The sequence below is a fragment of the Vulpes vulpes genome, chromosome 2, assembly GCF_048418805.1.
Source record: "Vulpes vulpes isolate BD-2025 chromosome 2, VulVul3, whole genome shotgun sequence".
In the NCBI taxonomy this organism is placed as follows: Eukaryota; Metazoa; Chordata; class Mammalia; order Carnivora; family Canidae; genus Vulpes; species Vulpes vulpes.
Window position 1 is genome coordinate 142,449,144 of NC_132781.1, and position 6,330 is coordinate 142,455,473.

Here is a 6,330-nt window from a genome sequence, read left to right on the forward strand (position 1 = left end):
GTGGCAGAAAGAAGCCTGGATGTCCAAGAGCCACCAAGAGACTGGGTGAATCTTGCAACTGGACATAGCAGTGACCACAGGGGACTAATAATGATCAGTACCAGATAGAGACCTCTCAGATGATGTCAGCACATCTAGATGTTGCTTTTTCCTCTTGGATTAGCCAGTGTTTTTCAGAGAAACAATAGAATAATTATATAGAAACAGATATATATAGATATAGATATTGATATACATATACATATACATATATATATATATATATACATATACATGCATGGAGGCTTATAGGAATTGGCTCATGCAGTCTTGGAGGCTGAGAAGTCCTATAATCCACCATCTGCAAGCTGGAGACCAGGAAAGCTGCTGGTGGTATAATTCAGTCTGAGTCCAAAGGCATGAGAATGGGGAAGGTGGCAGCTGATGGTGTAAATCCTGATCTGGTTCTGAAAGCCTGAGAATCAGGAGCACTGATGTCCAAGGGCTTGAGTAGATGGATATCTTAACTCAAGCAGACAGAGAGAGCAAATCTGCCCTTGCTCAGCCTTTTTGTTCTATCTGGGCCCTCAATGACTGGACGATGGGCCATCTGCTTTATTCAGTTCATCAATTCAAATGCTAATCTCTTCCAGAAACTTCCTTGTGGACACACGCCAAATAATCTTTTACCAGCTAGCTGTGAATCCCTTAACCCAGTGAAGCTGACCATTACAATTAACTATTGCACCCTTAATGACTTGGCTCTAGATAAGTGCCCCAAATCCAAAGCAGTCCACGAAAAAAGACGGACTCCTCAAACTCCTGACACAAGGTCTTGAACGAGAAAAATTCAGTTATAGGAAGGTAACATTATGCTTCTTACAACACTGACACAGTGGCCTGCAATTCATAGCCACTTCAATGGTCATGTTTCCATGACCGAGTTAGTTTGATTAGGATTTGTGGGATGGTTCACCCTACAAAGAACCTGGTAGCCTCTCCCAGTCTCTGCAACAGTTTAGATGGTGACAAGCACTCCTGCCTTATGGAAGATTCTGCATCAGTACAACAAGAAACAGCAGCTGATGATTCCAAGGATGCTAAATGGCTTTATTAATCATAACCACAAACCAAAGGCTGTGTGTTTTCTCTAGGAGTTGAGTGAGAGATTGCCTTGTCTCCTGCCGCTCCCACAGTATAATCAAGGCATCAAGCTAAATTAAAGGAAATGCCATCTTCGCGTGACAGCAGGTGCAAAATTACCTCTAATTATGAATTTGCTAGGTACAACAGTGACTCTGCGTGAATTATAACGTTGCATTCATTATAACAACCATTTAGGTCTCACTTACCTTGACATGCATACAGGTTCTCAAAATTGGATAGTGGGCCCATTTCAAACCATCCACAGTACTCCCAGACAACAGGAGTGGTTTGATCATTTGCAATTCAGAATCCTTGCTCTGAATGTAAGGTTTGGAGTAAGGAAGGCTAGGCCTGAGTCCCAGATTTACTGTTGACTGCTATGTGACTTGAACTAGTCAGTTAATAGAACTTAGTTCCTCGGGGATCCCTGGGTGGCTCAGCGGTTTAGCACCTGCCTTTGGCCCAGGGCGTGATCCTGGAGTCCCGGGATCGCGTCCTGCGTCAGGTTCCCTGCATGGAGCCTGCTTCTCCCTCTGCCTGTGTCTCTGCCTCTCTCTCTCTCTATCATGAATAAATAAACTCAAACAAACAAACAAAAAAACTCAGTTCCTTCACTTATAAAATGAGGTAGCTGTACTTCTCAAACTTAACACTCTCCTCAAACAGCTTGTTAGAAATGTAGAATCTCAGGCCCTGTTCCAGACTTACTAGTCTCAGACTCTAAGATGCATATGAATCATCTGGGGGCATGCTAAAAATGCAGATTCTTGTTGAGAATATCTGGAGAGGGGCCTGAGATTCTGCATTCCAACAAGCTTCCAGGTACTGCTGCTGCTCAGCAAACTACCCATTAGGTAGTGGGGCTCAAGAGCCCTTCTAGCAAAATATTAGCATTGTAGGTGTTATTTAGTGAGTATTTCCTGTGTGACAGGCATTGTGCTACAGTACATGTGTTATATCATTTACTTCTCAGAAGACATCTACAGGGAGGGTACTATTAATATTGTTCACATTTCATAGATATTGAAACCAAAGGTCATGGTTATCTATAACTAGACCAAGTTTACATACAGGGAAGAGCTAGGATTAGAACTCAGATCATCTGTCTCTGTTGCTCTTATGTTCAACAAAAACACTCTACTGCAACCTAAGTAATTTAGCTTTTAAAAAACTCTAACTCTTGTTTCTTTCCCCTTCTGGTTAAAGTTGGGGTAGCTGGATCTCAATGGAAGAGAAGGATATGAACATAGCCAGTTGATGTGACAATAGTTCTAACTTACACTTCTCCAGGGTTGTATTGTAGCAGATGAATAAACTATACATTTTGCTATCAAGGGGCATTCTGGAGAGTTCCTATTTTGTCCTATTATGAACAATACTTCAATAAATACATTTGTACATATACTTCATATACGGGATGACCTTGGGGTGGATTCCTAGAAATCCCATCCCTGGACCAAAGAATATGTTTCTTTTTGTTTTTGTTTGTTTGTTTGTTTGTTTGTTTGTTTTGATAAATGCTGCCATTTTGCTTACCGCCGGGGCTCATGATTTGAACATTAACTTAAAGCTTTTCATTGAGTAGCCAAATTTGAATTTTGAGTCTCAAACTTCTCTTAGCAAAAATCCTTGCCCTGTATTTTCAAAATAGCAAAATTATTACCTGTGAAGACTTTCATTTTGAGTGTTCCCTTATTGAAATTTAGAACCTATTAGGAAATAATAGTATTGTCCTTTATAAATCTTGAAAAAAAATGAAGAAAAGGGAGTCATGAAGCTGGAATATGTTTAACCCATATTCATGGAGCTTGGTTTCTGAAAAGACAAACCCTACATTTGGGAAAAATGGAATCACTTGGTTTCCCTGTTTGGCTCCATATAATTAGCCTAAACCTCAAAAGGCTCTGTCTAGGGCAGCTAAAACTTCAGGAAAGAAAAAAAAGAAAGCATGAAGACTCATTTTGATGAGAAGACTGAACTCCAAATGGTTGTTTGGGGAACTAACTTAGATTTCTGGCTGAAACTCAAGATGTTATACATTTGCCTACATATTTAATACTGTACTCAAGTTCCCAAGCCTTCTCTGATGGATTTTTTATTTGTGAGTCTGGGTATTTCTTCCTCCTATAAATGGTTATTTCTCTACACAGATACACGTGGGAGAATATTTAATTAGAACTGAAAATGTTTTGAGCGTGTTAAGTACAATCTAAGTGATAAGTATCATGATCTTTAAATGCTACAATAAGCATTATAATACATGCCTAATTCACTGATGAGCACTTGGCATGTCTTTGACAAATTCTTAATAAATTGCTCAAAAGAGCCCTTTAGAAAGTGTCATTTCACACTATATAACTCTACCTCTGATATTTCTCAACCTTGTCTATCTGCAGAAATGGGAAATTCTCTTGAACATTTTTCTTAACTGATTCTGATTTATGGCTTTCGGTGGAAACTCCCAGGGACTTGTTGCAATATACTGTAAATGAAATCTGCTAGCTACACAATTTGAAAAGTGAAGGCTATAGTCTCCAAGTTTTCAATAGCAGCCCATTTCACCTAGACAATGAATTATGGGATCCATAAGTACATAGAAATCATGAATCCTGCACTTGGTATGTATCTTCAAGGGAAAAGCTGTATGGATTGAACAAAGACTAGCTGCAGTCCTGATGTCATCTGGAGGGTATTATGAGAAGGTTTGTAGCAATTTAATTGATTGTTAGTGTTAGGGGCAGTGGTTCCTTAGCATAAAAGCATTCAGTAAGGGGTTCCTGGGTGGTTCAGTCAGTTAAGTGTCTGCCTTTGGCTCAGATCATGATCCTGGGGTCCTGGGATCAAGCCCTGTGTCATCGGGCTCCCTACTCAGTGGGGGAATCTGATTCTTCCTCTCCCTGTACCCCCACCCTGAACTTGTGTGCCTGTGTTCACTTGCTTTCTCACTCTCTCTCAAATAAGTAAAATATTAAAAAAAAAAAAAGTGTTCAACACATTCTTGCTGTGCCCAGATCCCAGACTTAGCAATTAAATTTAGGCATAAGTAAAATATATTTTGAAATATTAATTAAAAATGTAAAAATGCATTATAGGAAAGTCTACATCTGCATAGCAATTCAACATGTCTGAATAAAAAAGCAACACCTGGGGAAAAGCAACACTGGTCTTGGTGGGATCATTTGTGTCCTACTATACACCCCAAGGAAGGTGTTCTAACTGCAAATATTTCAGTTTTTAATTCCAATCTTCTGCATCTGCATTAACATATCTGAAAAAATTAAAGATATTCTGATGAGAAAATTGAAGCTCAGAAGAAGGGTAAATATATTGGTAGTGAGGGGACCTGGCTTGCTGAGTTTTCAAAAATAAGCTTTTTACTTTGGAATAATTTTAGATTCACAGAAAAGTCACCAAGACAATACAGAAGTTCCTATAAATCTACTGTTTTTACCTACTCTTTGTATCTTCCATCCCCTTTTTGTATTTGTCAAAACTAAGAAATTAACATTGGCACATTGCTATTAATTGAACTCCAGCCTTTACTCACATTTTATTTGTTTTTGTTTTTTGCAGTAATGCCTCCCCCCTTTTTGATCTAGGATCAATTTCAAGACCCCACATTACACTTAGTTGTCATGTCGCCTAGTCTCCTTTGGTCTGTGAGAGTTCCTCACTATTTCCCTATTTATCATGACCTTGACAGTTTGAAGGAGTACTGGCCAGGTATTTTGTAGAATGTCTCTCGATTTGGATTTGTCTTTTTTTTTTTTTTTTTTTAAAAAGATTTTATTTCTTTATTTGACAGAGAGCACAACCAGGGGGATTAGTTGAAGGAGAGGGAGAAGCAAGCTCCTCACTGAGCAGCGAGCCTGATACAGGGCTCAATCCCAGGACCTTGAGATCGTGACCTGAGCAGAAGGCAGAAATGTTACCAATTGAGCCACCCAGGTGCCCCAGATTTGGATTTGTCTTAATGGTTTTGCCACTGGGGTTATGGGTTTGGGGGAAGAACACTACAGAGGTGGAGTGCTTTCTCATCCCATCATATCATGTTATCCTGCTTTTTACGTGACTTATCACTCGCAATGTTAACTTTGATCTCTTGGTTAAGATAATATTCGTCAGGTTTCCAGGGCCACATTTTGGATCATTGGTAAAGAGTGTGGCAATGGATTAGTAATGTCTATCAGGAGCGCAGCATTAGGTAACTATGATACAGCAAGTATTTGCCATTCCTAACACTTATATAAGACTGCTGCTTTTTGCAAATAAGGAAACAGATTCAGTTAGGAGAATTTCACATCAGTGTACTTGTGGTTCAGCTATCCATACTCTAAGCATTAAAAAAAAAAACCCAACTATTTGTTGAATATCTGTAATATGCAAGGGCCATATTTATGTTTCTCATTAACAGACAGAGAGAATATTGAGGCTTAAGGGGAGACTTAAGGGATAATCCAATTTCCTCATTATTATTTTTTTAATTAAAAAAATGAAAAACTCCAAAACAGAGAGCAAATACACCAGAGGCTCAGGATGTCACAATTATTGCCTGGAGCATGGGAGCCTAGGAGGCTGAGACTGGAATTTTGTCTTCTGGCTGCTTTAGTATGCGGAATCCCTGTTCGTATCTACTGCTGTGTGTATGTAAGTTACTAAAGCCAAAGTGCATGTGGAACTTTGTGGTATGGTCTCCATCAGGAGGTCCTTGAAATCCACGCTTTGTGAAGTGCAAGAGAATGATGCATCAAAACAGCTCTCTCTAGCTCACCAAAACATTTTTGGTTGTTGAGTTTAAATGGATAGTTTTTGCAAACAACTATGGGCTTTCAAAAATTTATAATTTAGTTAGTACCAGCCATTTATCAAGTACTGAGTTAGATGTTGGCTCTGTGACAAAGTAGATAGAGTCCCTACCTGAGGACAACGCATATTCTAGTGGAGCATACAGCTGTAAAATAAGCTAAAATAATAACATAATTCCACAGTATGAAGGATGCTATGGAAGAAACAAATATGGTGTGTTAACAAAATAAAGAAGGGAGGGGAACTTCATTAGGGTGATCAGGGGTGACTTGCCTGAGAAAGTTCTGCTCACATAGAGAAGGAGGGAAACTTGCAGTGTCTGAGTCAGAGAGGGTGGTCTGTGTAGAGGCCCTAAAAGAGAAGACAGGGCAAGTCCAAGGAATTTGAAGAAGGCCTGCA